At 39.8% G+C, this 21,366-nt stretch overlaps 1 protein-coding gene across 10 annotated transcripts in view; it reads left to right on the top strand.

Moving 5' to 3' along the window:
• NCALD (neurocalcin delta) overlaps nt 1-21,366 on the top strand; it is a 454,184-nt gene that overhangs the window by 111,885 nt on the left and 320,933 nt on the right. For 9 of the 10 annotated variants that reach the window (XM_063669002.1, XM_063669000.1, XM_054498378.2 and 6 more), the window contains exon 2: nt 2,565-2,617. The gene's annotated coding sequence lies outside the window, so the exon portion shown is untranslated. Of the gene's footprint in view, nt 1-2,563; nt 2,618-21,366 lie in introns of those variants that run through there. The other variant, XM_054498379.2, reaches the window with a different exon arrangement.

The following is a 21,366-nucleotide window of genomic DNA, read 5'->3' as shown; positions in this document are numbered from 1 at the left end:
TCACTGGAAGCCTCTTTCTCAGGAACCATAATGACTACACAGTTCTACCCTTCTCTCCATACCTTCTTCCAGCAGAAAAGAATGGTTTTTGGTCTGGATGTGTGGGAGGGGTGGTAAGTATTGCTCTAGTTCATCATGTTGACTATGTTCTGAGACTCTAGGGGCTTGGCTTAGCAAGTCAAAGCGTTTGCTTTGCTCCTGCTGGAACCTGTTTTCTGTAAGGTACTGGACACTGCAGGAACCTGTTTCTGAAAAGAAAAGGATGTGGAGGATGACACCAGAGGGGACACATCAATACTAGCTCAAAACAGAATCCCCCTACATTTTAAGAGCTCAGTTAGAGAAAAACAGGGTCTGTACAGTGCAGTGTTCTCAATCTGAACCATTTCCAAGAACTGCAAGAGAGTACAATCATCTGAGCTAAGCACATGAAATGATGAAAAATTGCATCCTGGTGGATTTTCCTCAAGTCTTTGGAATAAACATAAATCTCTTCTTGAGATTTCAGTAAGCTTACTGCTTTACTGAAATGATCATATAATACTGGATTATTCTCAGTTCTGTGGGGACCCAGAGATGATCTGTGCTAGGGAATCTCCATTTGTCCTTTCAGACCCACCCTCCCCCTTTTCCACACTGTTCTGGATCCAGGGAGGCTGGTCTCCATGGATCCCATCAATGGGCTCCCCTGACCTCTTGTTTCTATTTGGATTTGGCCAATGGGAGGCACCTGCCTCCCACCTCTTGGTGGTTCCCTTAACCCTGTTCACGCCCTATAAATAGTCCCCTGCACTAAAGCTCCCATTTGAGTGTATCATTTCTTTTCTGCTGTGACCCTGTACAAATACATCATCTAATTCTGTATGTCCATTTTACAGATGAGGAAACTGAGTCACAGAGAGGGCTATGGCTTTTCCAGTTGTGTCTCTTTCCTCCTCATGTTCCTAGACACGGTTGAGTATTTCCAACCTGAGATCCTGAGTCCTAGAGTGCTGGATGGGGATTAGGAGACCTCTGGCACTCCCATCCTCTCGACTTCAATGTGATGGCTCGTGCCTAAGAAACTTCTATGTATCAAAAAACTGTGTCCTTAAAAATGGTATTTTAATAGGACAAAAAAGTAGTTAGGGAGAAGAGTCTCTGCTGGGAGTACACTGTCATTCACTGGGCTAGTGGAAGGTCAGAAAGTGTCTCTTCCACCATGATGGAGGCACCTGGTGCCAGGGCTTGGCTAGAGGCCTGTGGGCTGATTGACCCCCACCCACCTCAGCCTGGTACCCTGTTAATACTGTGGTTCTGAATGTGAATACGTAAGCCAATTTATTTCACTTATACCTTTATATTTTCCTTTTTTATAGGCATCATAAAAATCCAAAAATGTCTGATAGAGCTCTTTTAATATGTATAAAATAAAAATTTTAAGTCTTAGCATTGTATCACACTATAATGTGCCACCATTTCTTTCTTTATAATTTGTATATAAAATAGTATTGTTTCTACAATGAGTGAGTCCTAATAAATGAAATATGGTAGGAAGCTTATTAAATTATCAATATGAATCAAAAGATGAATTGGAAAGCTAAGGACTGAGGATAGATCTATTAATTATTGTGCTCAATAAATATTTATTAAACGTCTTCTGTGAGACCAGTCCTGGTCTAGGCATTGAGGATCCAGCTGTGAAAGACACAGACATGATCTGTGAACTTACAGGGAAGACAAGAAATACTGACTATATATTTGTATATACGATGTTACAAAAGAAAAAGTGCAGTGTTCTTTGGGAGTGTTAATAAATGAGCTTAAGATGGTCAAGTGCAGCAGATGACTTGACTGGAGGAGCAACACTTAAGTGGAGAATGGAAGGACAAGTAGGAGTTAGTCAGGTGGAGGTGAGTGGGGAAGGAAGAAAGGTAGTCCTGGCCAAGGGAGTAGTGTGTATGAACGCTGGGAGCTGGCAAAGATTAAGGAGGAACTGAAGGAAGTGTGAAGTAGCTGGAGCTCAGGCAATGGTACAGAGATGAGAGATGAGGCTAGAGAAGTAGGCAGATGTTAAATGATGAAGTGCCTTAGATGTCATGGCAAGGAGTTTGGCTTTTATCCACAGGGGAAGAGAAAGTTGTGGAAGGGGTTCCAGGAGAAGAGTGTTATGCTTAAATTTTAGAAGGATCACTCTGACTACTGTGCAAAACTGAAGTGCTGTATATCACAGTCAGATGAAGCAAGCGTGGGAGTAGTCATACTCACTTGATTAGCAGGATGGAAGTGGGATGAGCGGACAATAGCAAATGATACAAGGGAATCCTGGAGCAAGCAATAATCCGTATCACTGATTGCATTCTGCAGATATTATATTCTAATTTTAGAAACAATCAGAACCAATGTAGAACCAATAATAAAGAAAGAAATACTGGCATATTAAAGTGTGATACAATGCTAAGACTTAAAATTTGTATTTTATGTATATTATCAGATGTATAAATACATCTATTAAATGTATTTAGACTTTTTAATGATTCTTCCTAGTTCCTGATAAGCTAAGACAATAATTTTATTTTTGACAGAGTGATTTCTTCTGACTTGAGCCTGCAGTGTGCTGTGAGAGATCCACCACCAGGTAAGTATAGAACAAGTTTTTCTTGGGTTTGTGAACAACACTTTTCTCCCAAGATTCCCTAAGACATACATAAACCTAACATTCTATGTAATCCTCATTTTAGCCTTATGAGTCTTATTTCCATCTTATACATGAGGAAATTGAGGCACTGGCAACTTGACATGCACAAAAATGTTCATCACAGCATACATTATGATAGTAAAATAATACAAAATGAAAAGGAGAGAATATAAATATCCAACAGTAGGCAAATTGTATTAAATTAATTATGGTACATTCATTTGATGGAAGTAGTTTTAAAATATTCATTATCACCTTAAGATGTTATCTTCTGTTCCTAGTTTGCTAAAAGTCTGTATTATAAATACATGTTGAATTTTATTAAATGCTTTTCTATATCCACTGAGATGATCAAATGATTTTTATGCTTTCATTTGTTAATTTTAGTTTACATTAATGGATTTTCTAATGTTAAGCTACCTTGCATTGCTGAGATAAAACCAACTTTGTAATGATGTGTTATCTTTTCTATACTTAGCTAGATTTAATTTGCTAAGTTTTAGTCATGAATGAGATTGACTAAAATCTTTCTGCGATTTTCCTTGTCAGGAATGGTTTTCAAAATATTTGAATTACTTGCTACTTAAATGTATGGTGGAACTTGACAGTAAAATAGTTTGGGCCAGATGTTTTCTTTGAGGAAAGAAATTTTACTAACTGATTTAGTTTCTGATTTATTTAGGTTTTCTATTTCTTCTTTAGTCAGTTTTGTTGTGGTTTCAGTTACCTATACATATTTCTGTTGAATTCATATGCAGGAGGGGAATTTCTGGATCATAAGGCAGGCGTATATTCAGCTTTAGTAGATACTATCAAACAGTTTTCAAAAATGGTTGCATCAATTTAAAAATTTATGCTACAATCAGGAGTGTATGAGGGTTCTAATTAGTCCACATATTTTCCAAAACAAGGTGTTTTCTGTTTTTGTTTGTTTTTTTAGTTAAGCTCTTCTGGTGGGTATGTAGTAACATCATATTGTTTAAATTTGCATTTCCGTATAGACTAATGAGGTGGGGCACCATTTCATATATTAATTGGCCATTTGGGTATCTTATTTTGTGAGAAGCCCCTTCAGGTCTTAAAAATGTGAAAAAATTGGGTTGTTTTAAAAATTAAATTGTCTTTCTTATTGAGTTGTAGGCATTTTTAATAATATATATTTTAGATATGTCCTTGGTAGGATATATGTGTTACAAATATCTTCTCTTTTTCTGTGGTTTACCTTTTTACTCTTTTTTATGAACAGAAGTTCATTATTTTATGAATTTCATATATTATTTTACCTTTACATTTCAATCTATAATATGTCTGGAATTGATTTCATTGTACATGGTGTGAAGTACAAGGTCAAAGTTAATTTTTTTCCACGTGAAGATCCACTTGACCAAGCACCATTCTTTTGCCATAGCACTATGTGTCTATTTTGGTTAGGGTTACTGAGGTATGATTAACACATGATAAAATTCATTCTCTTAAAATATATGGTTTGATACATTTTGAAAAATGTATGTAATCATTGTTTTACCTCACAATCAAGAGGTAGAATGTATCTAACACTTGAAAGTGTGCACCTTTGTAGTAAATCTACTCCCTCTACCTCTAGCCCTTGACAACCGCAATCTGGATTTGGCTCTCTGGTTTCTCTTTTTTCCAGAATATATAAATGGCATCATATAGTATGTGGCCTTTGTTTCAGATTTTTTCACTTGGCGCATTTTTTTTGAGATTCATCCATGCTGTTATAAGTATCAGTGGTTTGTTCCTTTTTATTGTTGAGTAGAAGAATTCCATTGTGTGGTATACTATAAGTTTATCCATTCACCAAATGATGAAGATTTGGGTTGTTTACAGTATTTAGCTACTAGGAATAAATCTGCTATAAACATTCATGAACAGGCCTTTGTGTGGACATATTTTTTCCTTTCTCTTGGGTAAATTACTAGGAGTGGGATTATTGTATCATATGGAAAGCATAGCAAGTATATATATGTTAAACACTATTTTTAAAAATCCCCCAAACTCTTTCCAAAATGACTGTGCCATTTTACATTCCAATTCACAATATATGAAAGTTTTAGTTGCTCCCTGGCTTCTCTAGCACTTGGTATTATCATTGTAATTTTAGCAATTTGAGTGTATAGCATTATCTCATCGTAGCTTTAATTTTCATTTCCCTAATGAAATTGAACACTTTTTCATGTCCTACTTTGCCATCTGCATATCTTCTTTGATAAAGTGTCTGTTCAAATCATTCACCCATTTAAAAATTATTTGTCTTAATGATATGTAGCTAATTAGAATATATTCTGGATACAAATGCTTTTTATTAAATATGTGCTTTGCAAATACTTTGTCTCAGTCTCTAGTTTGTTTCTTTAAAAGTCCTAAAAGTATCATTCAAAGAGTAGAAAGTTTTACATTTTGGTGAATTTCAGTTTATCAATTTTTAAAAATGGAAGAGTACTTTGTTTTGTTTTGTTTTTTGAGATGGAGTCTTGCTCTGTCGCCCAGGCTGGAGTGCAGTGGTGCTATCTCGGCTCACTGCAACCTCCACCTCCCAGATTCAAGCAATTCTCCTGCGTCAGCCTCCCAAGTAGCTGGAACTACAGGTGCTCACCACCACACCTGGCTAATTTTTGCACTTTTAGTAGAGACAGGGCTGGTCTCAAACACCTGACCTCAGGTGATCCACCTGCCTGGGCCTCCCAAAGTGCTGGGATTACAGGTGTGAGCCACCACGCCCATCCTGGAAGAGTAGTTTTAAGTACTATTTAGGAAATCTTTGCTAAAATGAAGGATGCAAAGATTTTCTTATTTTTTTCTAGAAATTTTAAAGCTTTAAGCTTTATATTTAGTTATATGATCCATTTTGAGGTAATTTTTATATCTTTTGTGAGATAAGGGTCAAGAATAATTTTTTATATGGATGTCTAAATTTTCAGTATCACATATTGAAAAAGCTACTCTTTTTTTTTTTTTTTTTTTCTTTTATTATTATTATTATTATTATTATTATACTTTAGGTTTTATGGTACATGTGCGCAATGTGCAGGTAAGTTACATATGTATACATGTGCCATGCTGGTGCGCTGCACCCACGAACTCGTCATCTAGCATTAGGTATATCTCCCAATGCTATCCCTCCCCCCTCCCCCCACCCCACAACAGTCCCCAGAGTGTGATGTTCCCCTTCCTGTGTCCATGTGTTCTCATTGTTCAATTCCCACCTATGAGTGAGAATATGCGGTGTTTGGTTTTTTGTTCTTGCGATAGTTTACTGAGAATTATGATTTCCAATTTCATCCATGTCCCTACAAAGGACGTGAACTCATCATTTTTTATGGCTGCATAGTATTCCATGGTGTATATGTGCCACATTTTCTTAATCCAGTCTATCATTGTTGGACATTTGGGTTGGTTCCAAGTCTTTGCTATTGTGAATAATGCCGCAATAAACATACGTGTGCATGTGTCTTTATAGCAGCATGATTTATAGTCCTTTGGGTGTATACCCAGTAATGGGATGGCTGGGTCGAATGGAATTTCTAGTTCTAGATCCCTGAGGAATCGCCACACTGACTTCCACAAGGGTTGAACTAGTTTACAGTCCCACCAACAGTGTAAAAGTGTTCCTATTTCTCCACATCCTCTCCAGCACCTGTTGTTTCCTGACTTTTTAATGATTGCCATTCTAACTGGTGTGAGATGGTATCTCATTGTGGTTTTGATTTGCATTTCTCTGATGGCCAGTGATGGTGAGCATTTTTTCATGTGTTTTTTGGCTGCATAAATGTCTTCTTTTGAGAAGTGTCTGTTCATGTCCTTCGCCCACTTTTTGATGGGGTTGTTTGTTTTTTTCTTGTAAATTTGTTGGAGTTCATTGTAGATTCTGGATATTAGCCCTTTGTCAGATGAGTAGGTTGCGAAAATTTTCTCCCATTTTGTAGGTTGCCTGTTCACTCTGATGGTGGTTTCTTTTTCTGTGCAGAAGCTCTTGAGTTTAATTAGATCCCATTTGTCAATTTTGGCTTTTGTTGCCATTGCTTTTGGTGTTTTAGACATGAAGTCCTTGCCCATGCCTATGTCCTGAATGGTAATGCCTAGGTTTTCTTCTAGGGTTTTTATGGTTTTAGGTCTAACATTTAAGTCTTTAATCCATCTTGAATTGATTTTTGTATAAGGTGTAAGGAAGGGATCCAGTTTCAGCTTTCTACATATGGCTAGCCAGTTTTCCCAGCACCATTTATTAAATAGGGAATCCTTTCCCCATTTCTTGTTTTTGTCAGGTTTGTCAAAGATCAGATACTTGTAGATATGTGGCATTATTTCTGACGGCTCTGTTCTGTTCCATTGATCTATATCTCTGTTTTGGTACCAGTACCATGCTGTTTTGGTTACTGTAGCCTTGTAGTATAGTTTGAAGTCAGGTAGTGTGATGCCTCCAGCTTTGTTCTTTTGGCTTAGGATTGACTTGGCGATGCGGGCTCTTTTTTGGTTCCATATGAACTTTAAAGTAGTTTTTTCCAATTCTGAGAAGAAAGTCATTGGTAGCTTGATGGGGATGGCATTGAATCTGTAAATTACCTTGGGAAGGATGGCCATTTTCATGATATTGATTCTTCCTACCCATGAGCATGGAATGTTCTTCCATTTGTTTGTATCCTCTTTTATTTCCTTGAGCAGTGGTTTGTAGTTCTCCTTGAAGAGGTCTTTCACATCCCTTGTAAGTTGGATTCCTAGGTATTTTATTCTCTTTGAAGCAATTGTGAATGGGAGTTCACTCATGATTTGGCTCTCTGTTTGTCTGTTATTGATGTATAAGAATGCTTGTGATTTTTGCACGTTGATTTTGTATCCTGAGACTTTGCTGAAGTTGCTTATCAGCTTAAGGAGATTTTGGGCTGAGACAATGGGGTTTTCTAGATATACTATCATGTCATCTGCAAACAGGGACAATTTGATTTCCTCTGTTCCTAATTGAATACCTTTGATTTCCTTCTCCTGCCTAATTGCCCTGGCCAGAACTTCCAACACTATGTTGAATAGAAGTGGTGAGAGAGGGCATCCCTGTCTTGTGCCAGTTTTCAAAGGGAATGCTTCCAGTTTTTGCCCATTCAGTATGATATTGGCTGTGGGTTTGTCATAAATAGCTCTTATTATTTTGAGATATGTCCCATCAATTCCTAATTTATTGAGAGTTTTTAGCATGAAGGGTTGTTGAATTTTGTCAAAGGCCTTTTCTGCATCTATTGAGATAATCATGTGGTTTTTGTCTTTCGTTCTGTTTATATGCTGGATTACATTTATTGATTTGCGTATATTGAACCAGCCTTGCATCCCAGGGATGAAGCCCACTTGATCATGGTGGATAAGCTTTTTGATGTGCTGCTGGATTCTGTTTGCCAGTATTTTATTGAGGATTTTTGCATCAATGTTCATCAAGGATATTGGTCTAAAATTCTCTTTTTTTGTTGTGTCTCTGCCAGGCTTTGGTATCAGGATGATGCTGGCCTCATAAAATGAGTTAGGGAGGATTCCCTCTTTTTCTATTGATTGGAATAGTTTCAGAAGGAATGGTACCAGCTCCTCCTTGTACCTCTGGTAGAATTCGGCTGTGAATCCATCTGGACCTGGACTTTTTTTGGTTGGTAAGCTATTGATTATTGCCACAATTTCAGCTCCTGTTATTGGTCTATTCAGAGATTCAACTTCTTCCTGGTTTAGTCTTGGGAGGGTGTATGTGTCGAGGAATTTATCCATTTCTTCTAGATTTTCTAGTTTATTTGCATAGAGGTGTTTGTAATATTCTCTGACGGTAGTTTGTATTTCTGTGGGATCGGTGGTGATATCCCCTTTATCATTTTTTATTGCATCTATTTGATTCTTCTCTCTTTTTTTCTTTATTAATCTTGCTAGCGGTCTATCAATTTTGTTGATCCTTTCAAAAAACCAGCTCCTGGATTCATTTATTTTTTGAAGGGTTTTTTGTGTCTCTATTTCCTTCAGTTCTGCTCTGATTTTAGTTATTTCTTGCCTTCTGCTAGCTTTTGAATGTGTTTGCTCTTGCTTTTCTAGTTCTTTCAATTGTGATGTTAGGGTGTCAATTTTGGATCTTTCCTGCTTTCTCTTGTGGGCATTTAGTGCTATAAATTTCCCTCTACACACTGCTTTGAATGCATCCCAGAGATTCTGGTATGTTGTGTCTTGGTTCTCGTTGGTTTCAAAGAACATCTTTATTTCTGCCTTCATTTCGTTATGTACCCAGTAGTCATTCAGGAGCAGGTTGTTCAGTTTCCACGTAGTTGAGCGGTTTTGAGTGAGATTCTTAATCCTGAGTTCTAGCTTGATTGCACTGTGATCTGAGAGACAGTTTGTTACAATTTCTGTTCTTTTACATTTATTGAGGAGAGCTTTACTTCCAAGTATATGGTCAATTTTGGAATAGGTGTGGTGTGGTGCTGAAAAAAATGTATAGTCTGTTGATTTGGGGTGGAGAGTTCTGTAGATGTCTATTAGGTCCGCTTGGTGCAGAGCTGAGTTCAATTCCTGGGTATCCTTGTTGACTTTCTGTCTCGTTGATCTGTCTAATGTTGATAGTGGGGTGTTAAAGTCTCCCATTATTAATGTGTGGGAGTCTAAGTCTCTTTGTAGGTCACTCAGGACTTGCTTTATGAATCTGGGTGCTCCTGTATTGGGTGCATATATATTTAGGATAGTTAGCTCTTCTTGTTGAATTAATCCCTTTACCATTATGTAATGGCCTTCTTTGTCTCTTTTGATCTTTGTTGGTTTAAAGTCTGTTTTATCAGAGACTAGGACTGCAACCCCTGCCTTTTTTTGTTTTCCATTTGCTTGGTAGATCTTCCTCCATCCTTTTATTTTGAGCCTATGTGTGTCTCTGCACGTGAGATGGGTTTCCTGAATACAGCACACTGATGGGTCTTGAGTCTTTATCCAGTTTGCCAGTCTGTGTCTTTTAATTGGAGCATTTAGTCCATTTACATTTAAAGTTAATATTGTTATGTGTGAATTTGATCCTGTCATTATGATGTTAGCTGGATATTTTGCTCGTTAGTTGATGCAGTCTCTTCCTAGTCTCGATGTTCTTTACATTTCGGTATGATTTTGCAGTGGCTGGTACCGGTTGTGCCTTTCCATGTTTAGCGCTTCCTTCAGGAGCTCTTTTAGGGCAGGCCTGGTGGTGACAAAATCTCTCAGCATTTGCTTGTCTGTAAAGTATTTTATTTCTCCTTCACTTATGAAGCTTAGTTTGGCAGGATATGAAATTCTGGGTTGAAAATTCTTTTCTTTAAGAATGTTGAATATTGGCCCCCACTCTCTTCTGGCTTGTAGGGTTTCTGCCGAGAGATCCACTGTTAGTCTGATGGGCTTCCCTTTGATGGTAACCCGACCTTTCTCTCTGGCTGCCCTTAACATTTTTTCCTTCATTTCAACTTTGGTGAATCTGACAATTATGTGTCTTGGAGTTGCTCTTCTCGAGGAGTATCTTTGTGGCGTTCTCTGTATTTCCTGAATCTGAATGTTGGCCTGCCTTGCTAGATTGGGGAAGTTCTCCTGGATAATATCCTGCAGAGTGTTTTCCAACTTGTTTCCATTCTCCCCGTCACTTTCAGGTACACCAATCAGACGTAGATTTGGTCTTTTCACATAGTCCCACATTTCTTGGAGGCTTTGCTCGTTTCTTTTTATTCTTTTTTCTCTAAACTTCCCTTCTCGCTTCATTTCATTCATTTCATCTTCCAGGGCTGATACCCTTTCTTCCATTTGATCGCATCGGCTCCTGAGGCTTCTGCATTCTTCACGTAGTTCTCGAGCCTTGGTTTTCAGCTCCATCAGCTCCTTTAAGCACTTCTCTGTATTGGTTATTCTAGTTATACATTCTTCTAAATTTTTTTCAAAGTTTTCAACTTCTTTGCCTTTGGTTTGAATATCCTCCCGTAGCTCGGAGTAATTTGATCGTCTGAAGCCTTCTTCTCTCAGCTCGTCAAAGTCATTCTCTGTCCAGCTTTGTTCCGTTGCTGGTGAGGAACTGCGTTCCTTTGGAGGAGGAGAGGTACTCTGGTTTTTAGAGTTTCCAGTTTTTCTGCTCTGTTTTTTCCCCATCTTTGTGGTTTTATCTACTTTTGGTCTTTGATGATGGTGATGTACAGATGGGTTTTTGGTGTGGATGTCCTTTCTGTTAGTTTTCCTTCTAACAGACAGAACCCTCAGCTGCAGGTCTGTTGGAGTACCTGGCCGGCCGTGTGAGGTGTCAGTCTGCCCCTGCTGGGGGGTGCCTCCCAGTTAGGCTGCTCGGGGGTCAGGGGTCAGGGACCCACTTGAGGAGGCAGTCAGCCCGTTCTCAGATCTCCAGCTGCGTGCTGGGAGAACCACTGCTCTCCTCACAGCTGTCAGACAGGGACATTTAAGTCTGCAGAGGTTACTGCTGTCTTTTTGTTTGTCTGTGTCCTGCCCCCAGAGGTGGAGCCTACAGAGGCAGGCAGGCCTCCTTGAGCTGTGGTGGGCTCCACCCAGTTCAAGCTTCCAGGCTGCTTTGTTTACCTAAGCGAGCCTGGGCAATGGCGGGCGCCCCTCCCCCAGCCTCGCTGCCGACTTGCTGTTTGATCTCAGACTGCTGTGCTAGCAATCAGCGAGACTCCGTGGGCGTAGGACCCTCTGAGCCAGGTGCGGGCTATACTCTCCTGGGGCACCGTTTCCTAAGCCCTTCGGAAAAGCACAGTATTCGGGTGGGAGTGGCCCAATTTTCCAGGTGCCGTCTGTCACCCCTGGAAGGGGAACTCCCTGACCCCTTGCGCTTCCCGAGTGAGGCAATGCCTCGCCCCTGCTTCGGCTGGCGCACGGTGCGCTCGCCGACTGACCTGCGCCCACTGTCTGGCACTCCCTAGTGAGATGAACACGGTACCTCAGATGGAAATGCAGAAATCACCCGTCTTCTGCGTCGCTTGCGCTGGGAGCTGTAGACCGGAGCTGTTCCTATTCGGCCATCTTGGCTCCTCCCCGGGCTCGAAAAAGCTACTCTTTTCCCATTTTAATTACTTTGACACCTCTATCTTTCTCTCCCGTGTTTGGTACTCTAATTATATGCATATTAGACCATTTTATACTATTTGACAGCTCTTGCATGATCTTTTTGTTAAAAAAATTCTTTCTCTTTCGATTTCAATTTGGATAAAATTTCTATTAATCTATCTTTAAGTTTGTTTATTTTCTATAGTTTCTCTCTCTCATCTAAGATCCTTTATCTTTTCTTGCATTTTATCTTCCTTTTCCATGAGAGCCTTTAACATATTAATCATAGCTATTTTAAAGTCTCTGATTGTTCTAACATCCAGGCTGTCTTTCTTTCTAGCTATGTTGATTGCTTTATTTTGACAATGAGGTGAGGGTTTTTTTTGTTTTTGTTTTTGCTTTTTTGAGTGTCTTGTAATTTTGATTGCATGTTGGACAGTGTTTCTAGAAGAGCAGTAGATAATAAAGTAAATAACATTGTTACTCAGAATTGGGTATATTTTTTCTTCTGTAAGATTGTTGATATGAAGGGTTGAGTCAATCTTGTTAGTAGTTAACAAGATTGGTAATTAGTATTGAGTTTGGGTGGAGTTGAATTTGTGATTGCCGTAGTTACCTTCAGTGTAACAGACTCCAAAGTTCTCCAGTGGTGGACTGCAGTGACCTTATGCTTGGCATGCCCGAGGGTTTTTCTCCATGTCTAAGCTCCATCCTCAGTTTTCAGCAACTCTTCACCCTTGTTCCACAAAGGGGACCTCTCTCTTCATGTTTGTGCTCTTCTGCTAGCAGTAGATTGCTCTTGTTCATTGTACTAGGCAGAGCTGTGGTAGTGGTGGTGAGTTCTCAGTTCACCTGGGCCAGCTTCAGTCTTAGGTAGGCCTTATGTTTCTGGGCCTTGGGAGTGGGGCTTTGTTAGTGTTCCTGCTTCTCTTCAAGGCAGCCAACCTTTGCCTTGTATCTGTGGAGTGTTTTGTGTGGGAGAGAGTTTCTTGCCCCTCCCTCACTGGTAACAGACCTCTTATTTGTGTCAGCACAGGATCCTGGACCTGCAAGTTTCTTGTCCTTCCCTTAGGGCAGATGGCAGGTTTTTGCTTGTACCCCTTTCCAAGAATCAGTGGATTTTTGCTTGGACCTTGGGGCTAGGAAGGTGTTTTGGTCCTCTACCAGTTGTTGAAAGCTTTTGCTTAATATGAAATGAAGTTTGGGAAGTAGATGGAGTTTCTTGCCTGTGCCCTACTAAAAGGAGAACTCCCCAGTCTCCAGCCCCACCCTTCTCCTTTTTAATGAGTGTTCATTGCAGAACCCTGGGGAAAAGCCTGAGAGAGAGCTGGGGCTCATCTCATGTTCCTGAGGCTCCCAGGGATACTGTCATACTAGCCCACACTTACCCTTCAGAAATTCATTAACATTTTAGCTGTTTTCTTATTCCTGCTTTCACAATGGCTGCCTCTTCCTACTGTGCCCTGCCAAAGGGGACAGTTTGTGTGACCCCTTTCTCCTTGGAAGGGCATGCCACTCTTGGTAAACTTAGTTCACTTGGTTGCCTTGTGTCCTTAGCTCTCTAATGAGTTCAATACAAGTATGATTTTGTTGATTATGAAGCTTTTCTTGTTGCTAGGATGAGAGTGATGTTCTCTGTGGTTTTCTGTATCTTACATGGATGTAGAACTGTGTTGCAACTTTTTGAGAGTCACTGGCTTAAAGGAAAATTTTGGTTGTAAGTACAATTGCCAGTCAAAAATGAATGGAAACCGAATCAAAAGAAGGCAATAGAACCACAATCTAAAACTTAATAGGAAAACTGAGAGGACTTTAATTTTATTCTTTTCTTGGGTTGGCTGTGTTTGGCATTTTTCTTTGTTCCTTTGCAGGAAATACATGGCTACAATGGCAGGAATGTTGCAATAGAATAGCTTTATTCTGAGGTCTGGGGTAAGGGGGAGAGGAAGACTGGCTTCTCCCTGCCATAAATACCTTCAAGACAGGGTGATGAGAAAGGGAGAAAAATGAAAAAAATACAAAAATGAGACAGTAGAATGGGCATTTTGGAGAACTTTGCAGCTTCTCAGAAGAGGAGTGCACAATGAAAGATCTTAAAGAAGGACTACTGATGTCTATGGGTTGAGAAGTACATCATTCTAATTCCACAACTTAATGATTTCCTAGCCATCTCGGGAGCATCACCTCAACTTTCAGCTTGGTTATATTAACCGTGTACACCCTTGGTATTCAAAGGGTGGTCCAGGGGCCAGCAGCATCTGCACCTACTGAGATCTTGTTAGAAATGGAGAATCACAGGTCCCATCTCAGACCTGATGAATCAGAATCTGCATTTCAACAAGATCCCTGAGTGATTCTTGTGTACTAGAATGTCTAGAATGCACTAGATGCGGTGTTTTACGTAATCATGGTTTCTGTGTTTTTTGCAGTCGACTTTGTATTAAATGAGATTAAAAACTTTCAAAGTCAAAATATTGTGAAGGTAACTCTACTGTAAGGATAACCTGGCGGGGTGGGGGGTATAGTGCACAGAATTAAGGCATTTAAATGCATTTTCTAGTTAAATTATCAATTTAGTTGAACAATTATCATTGATATGCTTATTTAAAACTTATTACTTTTCAACTTTTTTTTTGAGCTCTGTGCTGCTAGTATTTAAAAACATTAACTCTTTCTTGTAGCAGGGATTTTTCTGGTGCTTTCTTTGATAAAGAGATTTCTTTTTAGACCTATTGCTGCAATGGGAACATTTGTATACCCCCCAGAATTCATATGTTGAAACCCAACCCCAAAGAGATGGTTTTAAGAGGTGAAAGTCTTTGGGAAGTGATTAGATCATGAAAGTGGGGCCCTCATGAATGGAATTCATGCCCTAATAAAAGAAACCTGTGGGAATTTTGCCCCTTCCATCATGTGAGGACATAGCAGGAAGGCACCAATCTATAAATCAGGAATAGGACCCTCACCAGATTCTGAATCTGCTGGCACTTTGGTCTGAGACTTCCCAGCCTCCAGAACTGTGAGCAATAAATGTTGCTTATAAGCTATGCAGTCTATGGTATTTTATTGTAGCAGCCCAAATGGACAGAGACTCACATGAAGCCTGCTTCCTAGGGCAATTCTGCCTTCTCCATATTGGTCTCAGATTAAGAAACAGGTTCCTGCATGAAGTTGCTATTGATGCTTCAAAAACCTGGCCCACAGGGTCGTAGCAAGGACCCATTCCTCTGACAAGGTTCTTGCCAAGAGCTCTCAACTTTTTAATCTTCCCAACTTTGAGTATCTTGTTATTCAGTGAAGGGAGTGTGCTGCCAAAATTCTAGTTTTCTCAACTCTTGATATAGGTTAATTTTACATTTATCCAAATTCTTAAACTGTTCTCTTTCCTTTAATTCCACAGAAAATGCTAGCCATGATTTCTGGATTAAAGCACCTGCTCTCCTTTTGTCTTTCCTTTTGTTTTTGGACTCAAGTATTTTAAGCTCATTCCTTTCCCCACTTAGTGAGACACATGAAGTCAAAACATCTGGCAACATCATTAATTTTTTTTAACATATCTTGTTCAATTTGGGACCATTACATATGTGTTCCAAGCAGGTAGCCAGAGAAGGGCACGAGGTCATGCCTCCCAGTGGAGTCAGCCCAGGTAAAGAGTTGTTCTGGTTGCCCTGGCCAGTGAATTCTGGCACAATCTCAATGGTCACCCTTAGCTGCAAAGGAGGATGAGAAATGTATCTCTAAGTTGGGCATATTCTTTCTGCTAAAGCAATTGGGGCTGGGCTTGCTACAGATGGAGAACTAAATGTAGACATCAGACCAACAGGGAGCTAAAGATTAGCAGAAGGACCAGTGCTGCTGTATTGGAGAATGAGCTTGAATTATGAATAGGTTCATCTACAATGACATCTCCTATTACTTTGATTGCTGAGATCTTCTTTCATGGAAAAGAAAAATATGTGCTGCTGAGACCAGAAATAGAGAGAAGGGGAGGTACCTAGCCTACCATGTGCTTACCCACTCTCAGGCTCAGGAATTCAGTTCACTCCCTTGAGGGAGCATGGAGGGATGTAGTGAGGTAGAAGAATCACCTTCTAGTAGTTTCAAGAAGATAAGCATTTTTGTTTTATGTGCCCAGGTAGTAGGAATGTTGAGAAGAAGAGAATGATGCTTCTTCTGATACTTACGTATGTATGTGTGTGAGGGTATATGTTTATGTGTGTGTGAGTGTATGTGTGTATATATAAAAATATCTGATTGTTATATATTATTACATATTGTGACAACTGTATTATATTAGTTGCTTTATATGTTTACTCAACTCCTGCTACTAATGACCTTGCAATGTGGTGATCTGCTATGGGAGCTGAGAAAAGGGAAAATTCATGTGTGTTTTGCAGTCGTGAAGCCCTTTTAAAGGAGATGGGCATGAACTGCTTATAGATCTTAAAGAATGGGTAGACTTATTTCAGGTAAAGAGGAAGGGTGACTCAGGGTAAAGAAACAGCAAGGACCGCAGCCACTAGGCCTTCAGCTGTTTCAGAAGCTCACTGCATAATTCATCATTAGATCCCTCTGCATTGCTTCTTAAGAAACAAACAAACAAGCAAATGCAGATGACTGGGCAGTAGCTCCCGTGATTATGCATCCCGCTACTCCCTGAGCTAGAGGAGTGTTTGAGGCAGGCGCTGTTGGTGTGTAGCAGGCTCTGGCCTCTCCTTATGTCCTTGCTGTCTTTGACTCCCGATGTAATGCTGATTTGGAAACTCTTAGCAATTAGCCCAGCTCCCTACCCAAGGCTTAGCCCAGGAGTTGGAGTTGACAGCTAATTGTCGCCACTGATTGCTTTGCTGACAGTGCTCTGTGGCTATTTTGGTTTTTCTTGAGAGTTCCTTAATTAGAGAAAATGACATCGTGTGCTGTCCAATCAGTTGCTTGTTGGATATTATTACATTTGTAGGAGAATCAGGCGACATTCTGGCTTGTTCCTGCCAAGCTGGTATGAGGTTGATGACCTGCAGCACAGTTTGCTTGGCAGAGCAGTGGTCCCCACACAGCTGAGACCAGTTTGCCACTGACTTAAGGGAAGAGCATTCTGCATTCCCAGTGTGGACTCAAAGTACCCAGGACTCCTTCGGGGCAATGTCCCATTGAAACTTTACACCTCACAGTGGCCATTGCCTCATTAGAATGTTGACTTTCTTCTCCCTGAAATGAGATATTTCAGGATTCCTTTGATATTTGCCTTTCTGATGAACATGGAAAGACCCTTTTGTTTTTCCATGGGAGAGATACAAATATGACCTGAAGATGAATTTCCATTTGGTGAATTCAATGTGGTTTCTCATACAGTATAGTAAGATCTCACTACACTGCTTTAACTAACAGGAAGGATGATCTGAAATTAGAAAATATTTTGAGTTATAAAATAAATTTGAAGAGTTTTACAACTCTGAAATCCACAGAATAATTTTTACATGCTGATTTTTAGGTAGCAGTCCCTTCTGAGGCTATAATTTGAATATAATTCAATTCAATAATTTGAATTATTTTGGAATAGCACATACCTACTTTATGTGTTTGTTTACACATAAACTAGATAGGAAAGTTTTATACATAATATTGTCAAATGAGCACTGACCTTTCTAGTTCCTTATTTCTGGCATTAATTCATTGCATCAAAGATTTATTGAGCCTTCAGGGGTACCCTTGGTCTTAACAAAGAAGTATGGGACACAGTTTCTGTCCTCAAGAAACTTACAGCCTAACTGGGAAGTTAACATTCTCAAGTGAGACCTCGTGACTTCCTCGAAGGGATCTTTGAGGTTATGTAGCTTTTCTCCTGGAGTTATCAGTGTTGGAACAAAGAGTAAAGAATGCAGGATTGATCCAGGGTTGAAAAGATAAGAGGAGAAGAATATTGAGGATCTATGGAGAGTTCATGACGTTCTCAGATTGGGCACAGAAGGAAGGAGACCAAAGTATATCTGTGTCTGTGTCGGGGGAGTAGGGGTTGACCATAAAGTTAGAGAAAGTGGTTAATGGATATGGTGGATGGGTAGAAGTCAAAGAGGACTCCGTGAGGTCAAGAAAGAAATGAAGAGTAGGTTAGGTTCAAGAGAGATCAAACAATGTCTCTTGTCCATGTTTCCTGTGGGTCTGTCTTTGCCTCCTGAACTACATGATAAAAAAGGAACCAGACGTGACATTTCTCTTGTGTATCCTTCACTGAAGAAATTCACGGCTCATTCATGGGATTTATGAAGATCATTTGGTTGAAATTATCAACTTTCTTGTACATATATAGAAATGATTGAGTTGCTCATTGGTTAGTGTGTATGGTGACCTCCAAAGTGTTTCCTGATGTAATCTTATGTGGTATAAACACCCACACACACAATGAAGAAGAGGAAATCCCCATCACCTGATAATTGTTCATTACTTTTAAGTAAAGAAAAATTATTATCTCTAGGGAAACGTCAGAGAGACCTACATGCTGGAGGTGATTTTGCCTTACCAGTAAAGCCAAAGTTGCTGTTCTTTCCCACAGGCCGACAGCTCTCCTTTTACTCTTCCTGGTTTTTCAGGCTAAGTGTATTTGAAGGCCCAAATGAACAGCTTAAACTTCTTTCTGATCCTGTCACTGTTTTCCTGCTCAACACTCAACTTATTCTCATGTTTATATTTAACCAGTGTAATCCTCATGAAAGACTTTTACAGTTGAAGTCACAGTGAAAACTAGAGAATAAAATTGTAATTAAAAAACCAAATTTAAAAAGCTCAGACTTTATGATGTCATAATTACTCTATATTCTTGGGTATTTTATAATTGCTGATCCCTGGGCACCACACCTGTTGGGAGTAGCAACTATTTGGGGCCAGTGGCAAGGGCAGTAAAGGAATTTACCAAGACAGTTGTAGGTAAAGAAAGGCAGATTTATTAGAGAAAGTATGCAAATACGTTGCAAGGATGCAATGGGTAGCACAGCAGAGAAAGGGCTGTCTGCAAAGAGGCAAGGATTGGAGGGAAGTTTTATAACATCTTGCTGGAGGGTGCTATGTGTTTGTGATTAGCTATTTCTCAGAACAGTTGGTCATTGCTCTCCCCACAGTGGGGCCCTCCCCAACCTGGGGCCCCTTCCTCATTGTTGCTTACTTATCTTATCAGGACTCCACAACACCCACTGTAAGTCCCTCAATATAGTGTCTTCTATTCATCTTGGCTACCCAAGTGCTTCCCAGTACTGGGGGACACAGTGGGGCCTTACAGTTGCCTGTGCCCCTGAAGTGAATGTGTCTCATGTCTAGCTCGAACATACCAGCAGTGCCTACTGTAAGAGATTTTTTTCTGAGGTAGCATTTTAAAATTCCTTAAGCTGTATCCCAGACATGAAAGACTTGACCTGAATCATTTGGTTACCATGGCATCTAAAGAGAGCCCTTAGAAGCTCATCGACTTCTCCAGACAGAAAGATGGTAAACTGCTCCAATAGAACATTTTCTACCTTGCAGGCTGAGAATAAAAAGTATATTTATATGAAACAGCAAACCTGATCTTCAAAACTTCTCTTAAGCATAATCTTTTATGAGATATTTGCTGAAAATTGCTCACCGGTTTATATGCTCCAGTACTGACTTGTAGCAGCTTTTCTTTCATCTCTGACCTGGAAGCTTCTTTTCAAATAAAATAGAAATATGAAGGACCTCAGCTAAGAAATCTCTTCCAATTTCAGAGAAGGGTTGAACTACCCTGAGCTTTCCTCCTTATTCAGGGAGACAGAAACAAAAACAGGTCTACCCTGAATAAAATGGCAGGTCCACTTTGTGCACAGGCAACCTCTCCCCTTCTGACACAGTTCTTTGATGTTAATCTAATTCTCATTAATTGCTAACTCTAAAGCAACAGAGCTTAAATCTTTGAAAGGATTGCTTTTTATACAGTCTTATTGTCTGAAATTTGTGCTTAATAGAAAGGTCTTTGGACCACCAGCTTTTTGCCTTAGAGTTGGTAGGCAGGGACTGTCTAAGTAATTAATTTCTATTGCTTGACATTTCTATAACACTTGGCAGTATTCAGAACACTTTTACATCCATTGTTATTTGAGCCACAATGGAGTAACAATGCCATGAGGCAGAGAGACAGATATTTTTAAAAATTACCCTTCTCCACTTTTTTATTTTTTGAATTAGAGGATTGAAGGTATAGGAGAGACAAAACTTTTCCTCTTCCCTTTTAGGGCTTTTGTGTGTGTGTGTGTGTGTGTGTGTGTGTGTGTGTTTGTGTTTGTGTGTAGGGGGACGGGGGTGGGGGTGGGTGTGGTAGCTGGGCTTGGGAATTCAGATAAACAGGAGAAACCCAAATCTATTTAATACAAGTTTTATGTGGCCTGGGGGCCCTTACAAGGAAATGAAGACCCAAAGAAGCAGTAAGAATCAGTTACTTCTACACTGAATTGGACAAAGACTAGTAAATTGTGAAACTGTGTCAAGGCAAAGGGGCTTGGTCTGGGGTAGTTAATTGGGTAGAGAAGCAACTAGGAAAATAAAGGTGAGTTTAACAAGGTTTGTTTGTACAGATTTCTATTAGCCTCAACTTCTTTTCCTTGATGTTAGGACTATTGCTTTCCTTCTGGTATAAGGAGGACATTTTTTTCACCTGGGAGTTTTATCTCCTGCTTTTAAGAAACAGAAGGAAGGTCAGAATGATCTTGCATGTCTTTTTTTTTTTTTAACTGCCTTTAATTCAGAATCGTCAGTATGCCAGAACAGCATATTTTGGAGTGGCACATTCTTAATTATTTTAGAGTTTGTGCCTTTTAAAAAATCAGTTCTTACCAGTGACAGACCTAGCACTAGAACCTATTCCTGTCCCTAAGGGTTGCTCAGTCATGATGGGCCAAGTATGAGCATGGGAAAGAAGAGCTCACAGATTGTTTGGGAATTGTCTGCTTGCTTGTCTGTCTCCTTGATTTGACTTTCAGCTTCTTAAAGGCGGAGGTTCTCTTATTTATTGTTGGATCCTCAGTGATTAGAATAATGGCCAGCACATAATAGGTGCTCAGTTAACATTGCTACGAAACAAGTAATAATGTCAACATTTTCACCTCTGCCTATCCCACCTCTTACACATGCCAAAGGCACAGAAAATGTTGAATGGAAGAATTATATCTACAATAAATAGGCAAAAATATGGGCACAGAGGGGGAGGAAGCATAGGTTGTTGATTTGCCAAAAGCACTGAGTAAAGGACACGGAATGGCTGTAGAAAAGCACAAAAGAAACTGAAAATCTAGCTCCTGCCTTCGGGGAGCTCAAAGTGTACTCAAACAGAACACCCACCATGAAAACGATGAGAAAAGTCATTGTCAGTCTGTTTGGTTGGCCCTGCCTTCTTGGAAACTCAAAGTTTGGGGGAGGGTGTGGACATGCACTGCAAAAAACCTTAATCTCAGAGGGAGAAGGAAGTAGAAGAACTCTAGTGTCATTGTCTTTGTTTGGTTCTATAATTACCTGCACCTACATACAAGTGTTTTTATGGATGAAAATAAATTCAGCAACTGGTCGAGGGATGAATCATTCTAATTAACTGGAATAGAAGGTGAACCTTGACAAAGCTGCATTTGGCATTTTTCTTTAAATAGTCAAGCAATCATGCTGTAGTT

This window comes from Pongo pygmaeus, chromosome 7, assembly GCF_028885625.2.
Source record: "Pongo pygmaeus isolate AG05252 chromosome 7, NHGRI_mPonPyg2-v2.0_pri, whole genome shotgun sequence".
In the NCBI taxonomy this organism is placed as follows: domain Eukaryota; kingdom Metazoa; phylum Chordata; class Mammalia; order Primates; family Hominidae; genus Pongo; species Pongo pygmaeus.
This window is presented reverse-complemented; position numbering and strand designations above follow the sequence as displayed.